The sequence below is a fragment of the Mus caroli genome, unplaced genomic scaffold (genome assembly GCF_978045245.1).
Source record: "Mus caroli unplaced genomic scaffold, Mus_caroli_1 scaffold_13, whole genome shotgun sequence".
Classification (NCBI taxonomy): Eukaryota; Metazoa; Chordata; class Mammalia; order Rodentia; family Muridae; genus Mus; species Mus caroli.
The window spans coordinates 34,232,294-34,249,053 of NW_028227268.1; the positions used below are offsets into that span (position 1 = coordinate 34,232,294).

At 47.1% G+C, this 16,760-nt stretch overlaps 1 long non-coding RNA gene across 3 annotated transcripts in view; it reads right to left on the reverse strand.

Annotated features, from left to right (window-relative positions):
* LOC115032551 (uncharacterized) overlaps positions 1 to 16,760 on the reverse strand; it is a 37,174-nt gene that overhangs the window by 12,322 nt on the left and 8,092 nt on the right. Inside the window, exon 4 of one of the 3 annotated variants that reach the window (XR_015045002.1) lies at positions 13,118 to 16,038. The exons of the other annotated variants lie outside the window; for them this stretch is intronic. This is a non-coding gene — a long non-coding RNA (uncharacterized LOC115032551). Of the gene's footprint in view, positions 1 to 13,117; positions 16,039 to 16,760 lie in introns of those variants that run through there. 3 annotated transcript variants of the gene reach the window in all.

Sequence of the window (16,760 nt, forward strand, 5' to 3'; positions counted from 1 at the left end):
GATGCATTCCTGGGCTCATATGTATCCCTGACTGACAAAGAACTTGCTATATAACCCATCTGCCTCTGCCTCCCACATCCCAAGGGAACTAATGTTTTCTAGGGAAACATTTCAGAGGGCAATAAACCCTGGTATACTTCTAAGGATTCCGATAACTTTAATAATTGCCAGCACATAGCTGATCGCCTTCTCCTTCCCCACGAATTATTCACAACAAATACTACATAGTTCCATCCTTTACAAATTCACATGCATACCCATACACACACACAATAAATAAATAAGTAAATAAATACATACATACATAAATGTAACTAAAAAATATATAAACCTGCCAGATATGATAATGTACACCTTTAATCTTAGCATTTGAGAGGCAGAGACAGGTGGAGCTCTGTGCCCAAGGCTAGCCTGACTTACATAGGGAGTTCCAGGAGTACAGAGGGAGTTCCAGGAGTTACATAGGAGTATACACACAAATATATGATAACATCTTTGAGGACAAAGTGGAACTGGGAATGGGAATTGAATCTAGGGTCTCATACAAGCTACAGAAGTGTCCTACACTGAGCTACATCCCTAGCCTTAAAGTCATTTGTTTGTTTGTATGTTTGTTTGTGACAGAGTTTCTCTGTGTGGCCCTGGCTGTCCTGGAACTCATTTTGCAGAGTTCAGGTTGGCCTACAATTCACAGAGATCCACCTGCTTCTGCCTGCCAAGTGCTGGGATTAAAGGCGTGCACACCACCACCTATCTCACCTTATACTCTGTAACAAGCATCACAAGTCTACCATGCTTTTTAAAAGATTTTTTTAAGTGTATGAGTGTTTTGCCTGCATGTATATACATGTACCATATGTGTGCCCAGCACCTGCCAAGGTCAGAACATCCTTTGGAATTGGAATTATGGATGATTCTATCTGAGACTGCCTGTGGGTTCTGGGAACTGATTCCTGCTTCTCTGAAAGAACAGCAAATGTACTTAACCACTGAGCTGCCTCTCCAATCTAAGACGACCATATTTAAACAAAACAGAATCAGTTCTTTTAAAAATCTATACATATCCAGGCAGGGTCTACCATTTCCTGGTGTCTTATAAATGTTCACATGGATTCACTTGAAGTAGCATTCTATAAATTTCTTACAATGGTGATTGGATGACAGGCCTTAAGACACAGAGATGAGCTGGACGGTGGTAGCGCACAACTTTAATCCCAGCACTTGGGAGGCAGAGGCGAGTGGAACTCTGAGTTTGAGGCCAGCCTGGTCCATAGAGCAAGTTCTACGATAGCCAAGGCTACACAAAAAGGAACTCCGACTCAAAAAAGCCCCCTCCTCATAAAAACCCTTGAAAACAAAGGGACAAATTCTGAAACTGTGAAATGTAAATTTAGGGCTGGTGACAGTGTAACTGTCCCAACAGGTGCCTGATATTGAAGCCAAGCACTCACCCATGGATACTTATTGGATGTCTCCTACAGTCCAGACTTGGGACAATGGCTCATCCACCTGCCTTTTGAACCAACTTGCATATACCTAAGTGTATCACCCTCTCTCTCCTCCAACTCCCTTCTGGATGGCTTCTCGTGGGAAGCTAACCTCATGTGTGGAGCCTGTAAACAAGAGCCACTCTTTACCTTATTTGGCATCTGTGGTGACGTCATTAAAATCCCTTTGACTCTGGCTTCCTCTCCCCAGCACTGCAGGCTGGGCACCTCTGTGTACTCACTAGCCGTGTTTAGGATGATTTTCAGAACACAGCCTCTGGGCACTGAAGCTGTTTTGCTTTGGGAATATTTATACTTTCCCTTGGGTAACTAGAGCCAAGCCAAGGTGAATCGGAGATTAGAAAAAGCCCAGCTCCTTGGCGGTAAACGCTGAGGTGTTTGGGCCCCACAGCTCCTCAGGGGTGGCACTGTCTCAGAGAGGAAACCTGCTTCTCCTCCTTCCTTATTCTGTTTCTCCGTCCTGCAGATCTGTTGCCCCAAATTTTCAAAGCTGAAATCATAGGTTCAGGTCTTGCTCTGCCAGCCTGGAGTTAACTGGAGAGCTCAGGTTGGCCTTCAACTCACACTGTGTAGCTCAGGTTGGCCTTCAACTCACACTGTGTAGCTCAGGCTGGCCTTCAACTCACACTTTGTAGCTCAGGCTGGTCTTCAACTCACACTGTGTAGCTCAGGCTGGCCTTCAACTCACACTGTGTAGCTCAGGCTGGCCTTCAACTCACACTGTGTAGCTCAAGCTGGCCTTCAACTCACACTGTGTAGCTCAGGCTGGCCTTCAACTCACACTGTGTAGCTCAGGCTGGGCTTGGATTTGTGATAACCCTCTTCCTTCTGCTTGCTGGGTGCTGTGATCTGAGGCTCGGCTGTGGCCTGAGCTGTTCTTGGCAGAACTCGAAATACAATCTCTCTAGTGACCACCCACACTCTTACACTGTCTTTTAACTTTTAATCCCCTAAACCTGACGCTAAACTTCAAAACAACTTCCAATCTGAACATCCACACTTGCACTTAACGAATCTCAAGGGTTTTTAATTCACTTTACAAAAGAATTCACAACGGGGTTCTTCACACAGAGAGCCCCACTCAAACGTTTAAAATAAAATTACGAGATTTTTACAATAATAATAATAAAAAAAAGACCTAAAGCAAATTTCCAGAAATAACATATCCCACATACAGCAGTAGCCGGAGTACCAACCCAATAATTGAGACTTTCAAATCCCTCCTTGTGAAAGTGGCTTTCTCCTGAGGCCCCCTGGTAAGTCTCTGACTCTTTTTTCCTCAGCCCCCTCGGTCATACCCTGAAGGGAGTTGCCATGGTGACCGTGGGACTGTGACCTCAAGAGTAGCTGGGGCTCAGAAGAAAGGATTTCCCCAGTGTAGTTGAGAAGCCGGAGCTGAAAAACAGAACCTTAGGTATTCTCCTTTCCCAGTAACAGACAGATGTTTTCCACTGGGGAGACTGGGAAAAGGAGCTCGAGTGCTTTCTGAACGCCCTGGACGTGACTGGGCTCACCCTACCACCCAAGCACAAAGAGGCTAACTAACAACATGGGTTCAGACAATGTGTGCACCAAAGAGAAATCAACCCCGGGAAGGCGGGCTGCCACTGAATGACTCTAATTAATTTATTATGAGAGGCCATGGGAATAAGGGAAGGGTCACTCCATATGTAAATGACTCTGTCTTTAATCCCAGGATCTGAACCCATTTAACCAAGGAAATGAAAGCCATGTCACTTTTGTTTAATTAGCTCAACTGAGGGACAAACAGGCTTGAGTGCAGGCAGGGCCTCACTCCTTCCTCACCTCTTTAACACAAGGACCGCATGAACTCTGTCCCCATCCTTTCTCCTTACGTTATTAATATTTGTAATGGCAGATGTAGCACATGCTCATTATAACCAGTCAAAGAATACGGCATGTTTAAATCTCTGTGGGTGTGCGCGCGAAGGTGTGTGTGTGTGTGTCACTGTGCACATGTGGAGACAGTCTAGGGTACAGATGTGCACTACTGTGTCTGATTTTACATGGAGACTGGGATTCCAAATCAAGGGTTTTGCACACCGAACTGTCTCCCCAGCCCAATACAGGGGTTTTGGTTGGTTGGTTTTTTTTGTTTAGAGACAAGAGTCTCACTATGTAGCCCTGGCTGGCATGGAACTCCCTATGCAGATCAGGCTGTCCTGGAACACACAGACATCTTCCTGCTTTGTCACATGAGTGCTGGCATGAAAGTTTTATGCCACCAGGTCCAGCAAAGGTTTGGTTTTTTTTTTTTTTTTTTTTTTTTTTGGTTGTGTGGTGTTTTTTTTTAATATCTTTTTAAGTGTGTGTGGTGCACCCCAGCATGAACGTGAACACTGAGAACAATCCGTAGAAGCTAGTTTTCCCTTCCAGCAACGTGGACTCTAGGGTTTAAACGCAGGTTGTCAGTCTCAGCAGCAAACGCCCCTACCCACGCAGCAAGCATGGCCACCTAAGCAGCCATCTCACCAACTCCCAAGCAGGGCTTTTCAAGTTTTTATCTCCCATTGCACCAATCCAAGTCTTCAGCCGTCTAGAACGTTGTTGTGTTATGTTTTGTTATGTTATACATATTATATTATGTTAAAATAGGATTATACTCTAAAACAAGGCATGGTGGCACATACCAGAGGCAGGTGGATCTCCAAGTTCGAGGCCAGCCTGGACTGCAGTACAAGTTCTAAGACAGCCAGAGCTATACAGAGAAACTTTGTCTTAAAAAGAAAGGAAGAAAGAAAGAAAGGAGGAAGAAAGAGAGAAAGAGAAAAGAAAAGAGAAAGAAAGAGAATCGTATACTTTGTAGCTGAAGCTGAAGACAGCAATCCTTCTGCCTCAGTCTGCCTTCTCAATCTTACTTTGAGGTCACTTACTAGTACCTAGCCTCCCCCTATATAAGTCTGTCCCTCCCTCTCAAATGCTGTAGCACACTGCCTTTGTCCCCTGCCTTTTGCTTTTGCTACACGACATCATGCCACACTTTTGCGGGGATTCCACCAGGTCAGCACAACCCTGACTTCAGTGCCTCCATAGCTGCCTATGGTGTGTGCATATATGTTATATAATTCACCCAACCGCCTCTTCTCTTTTATGTTAGTGCACCCTTGTGACAGTTTTCTAGCAGGGGTCTGAGGACACTTGTGATTCCCTCATGACAGCATGCTCCAGCAATGTCAGAGACTACACGCTTAGCTGAATGACTTCCGAGAAATGCCGGTGCCAAAGGCCCCCTTCAAAGTTGGTGCTTTCAGTGGTTGCTTTAACAGAGATGCTAACACTCCCCATTCACTAAACAATGCACACAGCCTGTCTTGATGCAGGGAAGAGCTCTTCAACAAACAGTGTTGTGTGTGCATATTTACACATATGATAACTGCATATTGAGGTCAATTATTCTTATAGTACATCAACAAATGTCATGTTTTGGGGATAAAGATGTGGTCTCAGTCCTGGAGTCATGGCTCAGTGGCTAAGAGGCACTTGCTGTACCTGAAAGGACCCAGGTTTGGTTCCCAGCATCCACCCACATTGAATGACCCACAACCACCTGCCACCCCAGCTCCAGGGGATCTGCCTCCACAGGCATGGATACGCACACGCACATATTCACACAGTAAACACACACACACATAATTTTAAGAATAAACATAATCTGCTTTTTAAAGAGTGTTGATTTGATATTAGTTGTCACCTTGAGACTGCTTTCCCAGAAATAGTAGCATTCCACATCTGCATTAGCTGTGTATTAAGAGTCCTGTTTACTCGCTGGCTGCTCAACACCGGGTGTTATCTGTCTCCTCTCTTTAATTTTTCCCTATCTGATAAGTGAGAATAGTGTTAATTGTTGTTTTCTTTTCCGTTTCCCTGGTTGCGTGCCTCTCACGCGCTTATTGGCCACTCGTATTCAGTCATCTGTAAAATGTTTTTCCATGTCTCTGTCTGTTTCTTAAAAGCTTTCTCTTCGCAGTTTATATATTAGGGACACGCTGCCTTGTCTGTCAGACAGATTGTTGTTAGTCCTCTGTCTTCGGGAGGCTTGCTCATTTTTGTCCCTCCCCTGTCAGCGTGACTGGTGGATGTCAGTTTTGACTATTCTTTTTTTTCCAACTGAATGGGCAAAGATGTCCAGCTGGGAAAGGCAGGTGGGTCACAGAGGAACAGGGCAGAGGCTCAGATGACAAGAGCATTGGGTTTGTGCTGGGAGATCAGACCGTTGAGCATCAGCGTGGGCAGCAGACAGCATCTCTCCAACCTCCCTCTCCTTCAGAGAAGTTTCTAGCCCAAGATCTAATCCCTTAACCCGTTTATGTGTGCCATACATCCCCATAATATTTTATGTTATTATTTTGAAGTATGTTTGTGTGTCTGTGTATGGGTGGAGGGGCCCACAAAGGCCAGAAGACGGCGTTGCCTCCTTTAGAGCTGGAGATACAAGCAGTTGTTCCTTGCCTGATGTGGGTGTGAGGAACCCAACTCGGGTCCTCTACAAGAGAACACTCTCAGCCCTGGGCCATCTCTCTAGCCCCCATATTTTTACTTTTATTTCTATTCTTATTTATTTATTTATTGCCCTGGCTGTCCTGGAACTCACTTTGTAGATCAGGCTGGCCTCAAACTCACAGAGATTCGCCTGCCTCTGCCTCCTGAGTGCTAGAATTAAAAGCATCCTCCATCACCACCAGGCTTTTTATTTTTACAGCACATTTCTTATTAGTGTAAATGTTTGTACTACTACGATAGACATTGTAGGGGTGACAGGATCATAACCAACACTGCCCGACCTTATAGTGATTAGAACATAAGAACACACCAAGACAGAGACGGTAGCACAGGAGGGTGATTGCACTTAAGTAGAATCCAGTGTTCTGGGTGCCCAGGGCTAGGTGTGTAAAATCCAGGGGACGGTCACAGATGATGTGACAATGTGGATCTTGGAATTTGGATAGAAAGTAAGACAAAAGAAAAAAAAATAACTTAGGGACAGCAGAGGGGAAGAGCAGGACATGGAACAGCAGATAAAATGACCAGAGCAGAGAGGCTTTCTGCTGGAACAAGGAGCAAGGCCAAGCTGACAGCACCTGGCTTCTAGAACAAAACTTCCCCGTCCTGTACAGATGTGCAGTCTGCTTCCCAGATGCAGCCTGCTGCGGCCTAGGACCCTCTGTTAGTTACACACTCTAAAAACAATGTTATGTATCTTTCTCACTGCACTGTGAGCCTCTGGGTCAGGAATGTGGTTGGAAGAATGGTGTACCTCCAGCCCCCTCCATCCCTGGTCGTGTCCCCGAGAGTCCTCAAAATCACGAGACAAAGGGGAATTGGGTTTGCAAAGAGGAAGTGATGGCTGCTGAGCCCAGAGTCACCAGCACGTGGGTCCTGAAAAGGTGTGCGGGAGGGTCAGAGGGAAGTGTGGCTATGGAGGAAGACCCAAGTGGTGTACATGAGAAGAGTCTGGCTTGCCCTTACGGGATTTGGAAGTGGAAAGAAAGGGAGGCCACGAGCCAAGGGATGCTAGAGCTTGAAATGACAAAGAAATTGATTGTCCCTTAGAACGTATAGCGGGCCTGTCAACATCCTGATCTTAGCCCAGTGAGAGAGAACCCTTCCTCACCTCTCACCTACAAAGCCATTACGGTAATACATGACTGTTGTTCAAGCCACAAAGTTGGAAGTAATTTGTTTTTGAGGTGCTTGGTGGTCGGAATCTAGGTTGTTCTGCACGCGTGGTAGGCAAGTGCTCTACCTCTGAGCTACCTCCCCAGTCTTGAAGGCCAGATTCTTATTTACAGGAGCAGTTAGACAGTGACTTTGGAGGGACTTCTATGTCTCTGTCTCAGATGTATTCACAGCCGCATGAAACCTGATTCTAGCTATGGAAGTGCTCGACCCATGCTTCCTTAACGAAATTAGGAAATGACGTAGGCTCAACAGCCCTGCTAACAAACAAAAGAAAGTCTAGCATTAGCCTGTACTGGCAGCCCGGTGTTCCAAGGGCCTTTGTTCTTCACAGCCTCTGCTCTCGCTATATAAATAAAGCCAGAGGACAAGGCTTCCTTCTGTGTTCCAAGCAATTTGCTTATGCGAGTGGGATTCCTGGGTCAAGAATGATGCGAGGTGTTTTTATGGTCCTTCACCCACTTAGCCATCGTATTCTTCAGAGTCTGAGCCCGTGAGCTCATTTGTGATTCATGCAAGCTCGTGTCTCACTTTCTGACGAGTTCGGGCCCATGCGGGTTAGGGGGTGGATCAGAGAGCCTCATGCACAGCCCGTCCCTGAGCCCTGAACTTGTCCCTGCTCCATATAAACTCTAAAGTTCTAACCCCTCAGACTTGAGGGAGGCGTCCAGCTTCCCTCAAGGAGCAAAGGTCCGGGTCACCATGCTGGTGGGGCAGGACGGACTTCGTGGTCACAAGGAAGGTTCCTTAGGGACAATACTGATGCAAGAGGGAGCAACCTGACACGCCCCTAGCAACCTGACACACCCCTAGTTAATTTTATCAGGGACTGCATCGAGAGCTTTTTTTTTTTTTTTAAGAATTGCAAGAGACGGTCCAGTCTGCCTGTGTTGAGGAAGCTGGTAATTTTCCAGTGCTCCTGAATAGTTAGCCTGGGAATTGCTGTGACTGACCCAGAGGGAGAAGCTGGTTTATTTAAAGACCTGACTTTATTTTTTTTCCTTCCTTCCCTTTGCAGTTTTAGCTTTCTTTTTTGTTTCTCTCTGTTTTAGTTGGAGTTTGGGTTTCTTGTTTGTTTGGGGCTTTTGTTTTTAATGAGTCCCTTGTTGACTGGGCTAATAAGAACATTCCAGAAGTGAGGATAAGATGGCTAATTTCTTTCCACCTGCTTCTAATCTATAGAGAACAAACCAACCCAAGGCTTTACCCTCCCTGAGGGCTTCTCAGTTTCAGGGAAAACGAAACAGCCCCGTGACAACTTGGCTCCCCTGTCTGTCTCTCAGGAGCCTCGAAGTGCAGATGTTGGGAGACACTGCTCAAAACAGTGGATAGGTGGGTCTGCGGGAGTGGGGGTAACAGGCTCTTAAAAGGTCTGGAAGCAAAGGCTTCAGGGAGACTGGGCATCACTGTGCCAGGCTCTATCATGAATGACGTCTAATGAACTGCCCCTGGCCTTTTTCCTTTCTTCTTTCTTTCTTTCCTTCCTTCCTTCCTTCCTTCCTTCCTTCCTTCCTTCCTTCCTTCCTTCCTCCCTTCCTTCCTTCCTTCCTCCTTTCCTCCCTTCCTTCCTTTGGTTTCTACTCTGCCTCAGCTTGACATGATAAAATAGGGCTGATGAAACTGAGCTCTGTGGACAGAAGACCGCCCCTGAACAGTCTGGGACTCGGGCATGTCTGTTAACCACCAGGCTCTGCTAGTGAGCATCCGATCAGGAGAATTCTGGAATTCAGAAATCTTTACCAGTTCTTGCTACTAACCTCAAACTTCCCTTGTGAGTTGGGACCTTTGGTTCTAGGGGTTCAAGTTTTCCCTCTGGGAAATGCCCAAAACAGTCCCCGTTCCCCAGGGAGTGAGTACGGGGTGTGTCAAAGGAAGACAGAAGAGCCAATATTATAAATCACCCCTCAAGTGGCTGCCTAAACAGAGCCAGTCAGACCCCGGACAGCTCCCTTTCCCTGCCCTCCACACACACCCTGACAGCGTCCCACAGCGTCCCACAGGCCTCCTGCCTCCCTGTGAGGCCTCAGGCGACTTCACAGCCCGTGAATTTCCTTTGGCACTTTGAGGCTTCCTCCCACCCCCACCCCAGAGGATGCATGAGACCGCAGCAGGAAATGAAGAACATATTTTTAAATCAGAGGGGAAGCGATGTCTTTGTGTCAGATAAGTGGCCTGGATCCAGGGCTGAGAGACTGTGGTGCATCTCTCCTTGCAGACAGCAGGTGCTCTTCGAGATGTGGTTGTGGCAACAAAATAAATGATGGATAATTGCTTTTGTGACAACTTGCCAATTAAATTAGACTCAGCAGAATAACATAATGACAATTTGTTATGCTCCGGTGGGCACTAACATACCAATCATAATTAAATGCTATGACTGAAATAGAATACGGCTCAACGCAGGAATATATAACCCCAATTCCCTCTCCGTGAAACATTATAGGTTGAGGCTTGATTTTAATTTCGGGAAGATAATGGCATTAGTGCATATCTGAGTGGGTTTGTGGAGAGGCCTGTGGTGAGAGGAGATGGGCCCTAGTGAAGGCTGGCCCAGGGGAACACCCTGGGGGGCTGATCTGCAAGGTAGTGAGGAAGTGTGGGGAGTCTGTGGGCAAAAACAATGTTTCCTGGCTGTGTCTGGTCTTGCCTACAGAGCTTGGGAGGCATGGGAGAAAGCTGTTGCCAACAGCCTCTGAAGTAACTGGGCCTACACTGTAGAGTCCCAAAGCCCTCCATCTAGTTGTTCTATGGGTGTTTGTTCTCACACCTTGTTGTTGTTTTTTTTTTTAAGTCACTCTACCTCCACCAAGCTTGGGAAGCAAGGAAGAAGGGGTGGGAAGAATGTAAGACCTGGAGGGAGGGAGAGATGCTGAGAAGCCTGGCTGTTGTTCACGTGAACTCACAGCAGCACAAGGTCAAACCAGTTACATTCCAGCCTGGATCTAGAAGGGGCTCGCAAGGCCACACCCGACACAGAGGACCTATTTATTGGTTGCTGACTGCTGTTGGGCAAGGGAGAGTCATTTTTCTTTGAGAATGCCCTAGACTTATGCAAACATGGCCAGCATGATTGACATTTACACCAGCACAGATCCTGCATCCAAGGCTCAGGGGATATCTCAGAAGAGGAGTCGAAAAGGATGTAAGAGCTATAGACTCAGGACGTCTGCTGTGAGACTGTGCCTTCTAGCTATGTCAGAAAAGCTATGTCCGTGAAATCTCAGCAACATGGCTGCCTAAACATGGTCTAAAGGATTCCAACAACAGTTGACAGCCCATGGGTAGATGGGGGAACTCTCACGGGGCCATACCCCTAGATGCTACAAGCAATTAACAACTTTGAGAAAAGGAGAAATAGTTTTCCCCAGGAATGAACCCTGGGATCAATTATCTAATACCCAGCGATCAGCTCTAGGAACATATACATGCAGACAACACTGTATAGATCCAGTGGGTTATAGCTATGCGTTTACTCATTTATATTTAACATCATTAGCTAAAGAAGAGGAGGCCATGGATTGGCCGAGATTGGTCAGATGTGGAAGGGTAGGAGGGAGAAGAATGGAGGGAGAAAGGACCTAATTATATTTAAGATTTTAAAAATGCAGAAAGGAGGAGACTGGAGAGGTGGCTCAGGAAGTTGGCGCTCTAGCAGAGAGAACCTGGGTTCTGTTTCCAGCACCTACACAGCAGTTCATGACTTCTGTCATTCCAGTCCCAGGGGATCGAATGCCTTCTCCTGGCCTCCCAAGATACCAGGTATACATGTGGTGCACACATATTCTTGTAGGTAAAACACTCATGCATACACACACACATACACACACACACACACATGCGCGCGCGCGCGCGCATTTTGGAGTTTGTTTTTTCAAGACAGGGTTTCTCTGTGAAGCCCTGGCTGTTCTGGAACTCACTTCTGTAGACCAGGCTGGCCTCGAACTCAAAGATTCAGCTGCCTCTGGTTCCTCTGATTCATCTGCTGGGATTGAAGGCGTGTGCCGCCACGGCCCAGTTCCATTTCTTCTGTGCCTTACACTTCCGGGACGCAATCATTAGTGCTTTTCTCTTCTCCTACTAGATCGTAGCAGCTCTGTGCACACGATAGCTGTTCACCCTTTTATCTGAGCTTTGTATTGATTTTTTGTGGGTACCACACTCATGCACCCCAATCCGCTCATCTCCCCATCCCTTCCCATCTACCCACCATCCTTGCGACCTCCGCACGAAGAGAAAATAACAAGACAAAGCAAAGATAAAATATATATATCTCATGGTGGAAGCTGCAGTGTGTCCCACAGTCTACCCTTTTGTCCACACATTTTTACTTGCAAATGTTCATTACAATGAGTCACTGGTCTGGTTCAAGGCCTCTGGCTTCTGCTACACCATCAATACTGGGATTCTCCCCAGGACTCCTCTCAGATATCCTGTTGTTGCCCTGTGTCATGGAGATCCTGCAGCTTTAGATCTGCAGGACTGGTCCCTTGACAAGCTCTAGCAGTTCATACATGGTGGATGTTGGGGTGAGCCACCTCAAAGCCTGGATCTGGGCTGAGTGGTAGCTGAGTCGACCAGACTGCCAACTCTTCCCCAATCCACATCCCCAGGGCAAGCTCCCTAGCACTGCCCCAGCCAGCTCACCCAATGCCAGCATCTGGCAAGGAGCAGGGCCAGCTCTCTGGCTTTCATACCCTCGGGGGCCAGCTCACGTGCACCCAGGCCACCAGAGTCACCCCCTGCTCTGCTGTCCAGTCAAGGGGAAGGGCAGGGAGCCTGTTCTCCCAAGCACTACATCTGGTGAGGGGTTGGGAACAGCTGTCCAGCTCACATGACTCAGGGACCAGCTCTTCTGCCTGCCGCAAGTGACCAAGGAGGAGAGTGTGGCCTCTCTCCTGTGCCTGAGCCACTGCACAGCAGATGAGTGGCAGGGCCAGCTGTCCCACGCTCATGCCATCAGGGCCAGCTCTACTGTGCTGCCCAGGGAAGAAGCAGGGGCCACTCTCCCAGGGGTGGGGGCAGCTCTCCAGAATGCCACAGCCAGTGAGAGGGACCAAGCTCTGCACAGCCCTTGGACAGCAACATCATCTCAGGCCTCAGCCCTGACCAGGGATGCCACAGACATCAACAGAGCTCCGCTTGTGCATGGCCATGGACCCAGACATGGCCCTCATGGGCTGGGACTTCACCGTGGCCTCAGGTGGAAGGGGCGGGTACTCACATCAGGCTGTTCCTCTCCACACTGGAGTCTCCAGTTCCACCTCTCTTCAAAACACTCAAACCCTTCCGCTTCTCTTTCTCTCCCATCTCTTTACGACATACTCACGGCAGACCTCTGGGTATCTTCCCCTGCCAGCATTGCGTGTTATCCACCTTTTTGTGTGTTTGGGTGTTTGCCTGCATGGATGTCTGTGCGCCACGTGCAGTGCCCGTGGCAGCCAGAAGAGGACATCAGAACCCCCTGAAACTTGAGTTACAGACAATTGTGAACGGTCATGTGTGTGCTGAGAATCAAAAGCCCGCATTCTTAACCAGTGAGCAGCTGGTGTTCTTAGCCACTGAGCCGTCTTTCTAACTCCGAGTTACAAAAAAGCTTGACATGAGACCCAGAAGACCGTAGACTGACAGTTCTGGAGAGCAGGTTATATAAATAACAAGTGAACAACAACGACAAAAACTCTGTAATGTGGAAAATACCAACAAACCATGGCTAGTACTTCTGTAGTTGCAATTTTGTTTTCTTTTATTTTAGCATTTTTATTCAATTATTTTATTTATTTGTATTCCAAATGTGTAATTATATTTTTACATCTTTAATCCACTTGTAATTTGTTGAATTATGGTACTAGCTGGAAAGCCAAGCTTAAACCTTCCCTGAAATCCCCAGCGGAGTCCCAGCAGTCCTTACCCAATAACCCACCCTTACCTCACTAATGTGCAACATTATTCTGTCATACAGTCATATACTTAACATCCATCCACCCGAGGCTGTTTCTCTAGACGGTCTTCTGTACTCCCTGGCCTAACTGCCTACTTCTATACCTGAATCAGGATGTTTGGTGACTTACTACATGCTAGTTGCTTTGTTTTTGAGACAGTGTCTCCTGATGGCCCAGTAATTCAAGCTGGTCTTAGATTTACAGTGACTCTGCTGCCTGAACACTGACATTTTAGGTGTCCAGCTTTGGCTGTAATACACACAGTAGATAGCAAATAATATCACATCTTTATAGTTCAAGGTTTTTCTGGCAGTTCTCATACATTTACCTTCTAAATGGTTTTTATTAATGAGGTTGTAAGATTAGAAAAATAAATAAAAATCAGAAAAATTTAAACCTTCAAACTTAAAAACTTGGGACTGGGCGTGATGGTACACAGTGCCATCCCAACACTTGGGACTCTAGGCCAAGAAGACTGAGTCTGAGGCTAGCTTAGGCTACATAGCAAGACTCATCTATAGCAAGATAGATAGATAGATAGATAGATAGATAGATAGATAGATAGATGATAGATAGGTAGATAGATGGATGGATAGATAGATAGATAGATAGATAGATAGATAGATGATAGATAGGTAGATAGATGGATAGATAGATGATAGATAGGTAGATAGATGGATAGATAGATAGATAGATAGATAGATAGATAGATGATAGATAGGTAGATAGATGGATAGATAGATGATAGATAGGTAGATAGATGGATAGATAGATAGATAGATAGATAGATAGATAGATAGATAGGGGCCGGGTGTGGTGCCACAAAGCCTTGTCCCAGAACTCGGGAGACATATATGGAAGTATGTAGATCCCTCTGAGTTCAGTCAGCTCAGGCTACCTGGTGAGACCTTGTTACAAGATCAATAAGTAATAAAAACTGAGGATGGCGAATATAGCTCAGAGGCTGGCCCTTGCCTAACAAGTCATGTTTTTGATAAAACGAACAATAAAAGTTGCATCTGGATGGTTAGGAGAGCCTGAATTGTAAGCATTAACTCTGAGTGGATGGATGGGTTGAGATTGTTTGGGTGAACTGGGCATGATAGGGCACACCTCTAATCCCAGCACTCCAGAGGCGGGTGGCTGGCGGATCTCTGTGAGTTTGAGTTCAACTGGTCTACAGAGATTGTTCCAAGGCTAGACAGGTATGTATCCTGAGACCCTGTCTCAGAAAAAAAAAAGGGAAGAAGATGGCTTTTGTGGATGCCAACACCCTAGTACAGGACCACACTGGGGTCAGAACTGTTCTCGGGGAGCAGCTAGCTGTAGGGGAGACGCCAGCCCAGTACCCCAGTTCATCCTCCTCAGCCTGCTGTCTGCTCAACTCCCAGTTTGAATTCGTATTTGTCTCCAGCTCCGATTCCTAGTGGCCAAGAGCTGTTTCTCCGGCCTTCCAAGCACCTCCTATTCTCCCAAGATAGTGTATATGGTATTCATTTTGTAAGCTATTCATCTTTGCAGTGATGCCTGCCACTTCCAGACTCCTCACCTCATCCCCACTGTCCAGAGGGGCCATAATAGTGTATCTTTGATGCTGTAAAAATGCAGTTCCTATAGCTCAGATGCCTTCCTTTAGCTTAATTTCCATAACATAAAATCTTTCAGGAAATAACCACCGGTTGAGGCCATCTCAGTGTAAGTAAGTGGCAGCTTGACAGAAATGCTTGAGATTTTAGCAACAGTAACCAACCAATCAACAAACACACAACACATCAAGACACAAATACCCCCCTTTAGTGTCATTTGGGGCCACAGATGTTCACTAGGTGACCACGGCAGGACAGATGTGGCATTTGGTCTTCCCCCTTGCTGCCTTGACCTAGATCAGGCAGGCTTGGACCAGCTTTAGCTGGAGCTGTTGCTGCTTTGCACCCCTGGGCAGCTGCAGCAGCCCAAATGCTGTAGCTCCCACCCCTCCCTGTGCTCCTTGAGCACCCGAAGTCCTTCAGAGGAAACTGCTTGTTAACCCACCCCAGCGAGCCAATAACGGTTGCCTCTCTCTTCTGAGAGTCCAATGGCACCTCAGCTAATGCTGACCCCCCTCTGCTCAGGAGTGAAGCCTCTTAAGGTCTGGCCTTGCACTCAGGATCTTCCTGCCTCAGCTTCCCAGATGCTAGGATGACAGACAGCTTAATATTGTGCTTCTCTGCCGGCGATGGCGATTGAGGATCCTGGACTTGAGAACTTGTGATAGTTCCTCAGGGTCCAGTTTCTTTGGGAAAATGACATTATTTGTGTGCATGTGGATGTCAGAGGAGAACTCACTGGAGTGGGCTCTCTCCACCGTGTGGATCCTCGGAATCGAAGTCACGTCATCAAGCCTGAAGGTAAGCTCCCTTCTCAGCCTAGAGCCGGGCTTCTTAAACTGAATGTGTTGCAGGAAGTTTGGCAACAGGGAAAAGTCTTACCTACATTTCCCTCACACTTGTCTTCCATGCCAGGAGACCACCAAGTCTCTTCTTACTCTTTCTCCGTGGATGGAATTATATTTTAATTCCAGAGTTTAAAAGGTACTTTAAAATAAATAAAAGTGTGGTCTTGGTAGGTCTTGGCAAGTTCTATTGGCGCCATAGACGATGCTTTGGCATCCCACTGTAATCCGCTGGCAAGGACACTGCCAGTTTTGCATGGGCTCAGAACAGGAAAGTACTCCACAGCAGGCTGGAGCTGTGACACAGCCAGCCGTGCCTCAGACAGCATGACAGTCTGACAGTGTCACTACGGAGGTTCCATGATTCTAGAGCTGTCTGTGAAAAGGGTCCCAAGTGGAGCCTTCAGTGAGCCCAATACAAGGACACTACAGATGCCTGGGGCTCTAAACCAAGGCATGCCATCTGCAGGAAGAACCACATACCATCTGAGAAGCCACTACCAGAATGCAACTGGGCACCAGCAGAAACGAAGCTTCTGAGTGAGTCATGACAGATGGTTAGCTGGGCTGCCCATCATGGACTAAGCTCTGTTTGACCCACTGAGCCACATGGGCAGACTAACCCAGCCAAAATGGGCTGTCAGATGGGCAAAAGGCAGTCGGGGTCAGCACAAGGAGACTACATGAATAGTGACCCTGACTGCCACATCACACATCGGGGATGCCCCTGGCTTCATTTCACACTCATGTAACACCAGGGGGCTTTCTAGGAAGTTGATGGGGAAGGAAAGAAGCCATGCTAAGCCCATAGACGGACCATCATGTGTGAGCCAAGGCTGCTGACATTTTACTGAAGACAGACGAGAACATTCCTGGCTCCCAGATGGCTCATCTGGACCATTTCTTGTTGTCCCTATTCCCAGTGTTAATGAACAACATCCAAGATTGGAGAACTAGTACTAAACAGCCAGACTGTCAGGAAGGAGGAGGTGGGCCATCCTTCCTGACAAGCCGCTCAGGCTAGCAGAGATGCCAGCTGGGACAAGACGACCCCGGCACAGGCCATCGAGAAAGAACTATAATAAATACCAGTGGAGCCTTGCTGTCAGACGAATCATCAGCGGCTGTGGTTCTCCCACTAATCCAGGAAACAAAACCAATTACCCTTAGAGGTACCATCAAAGA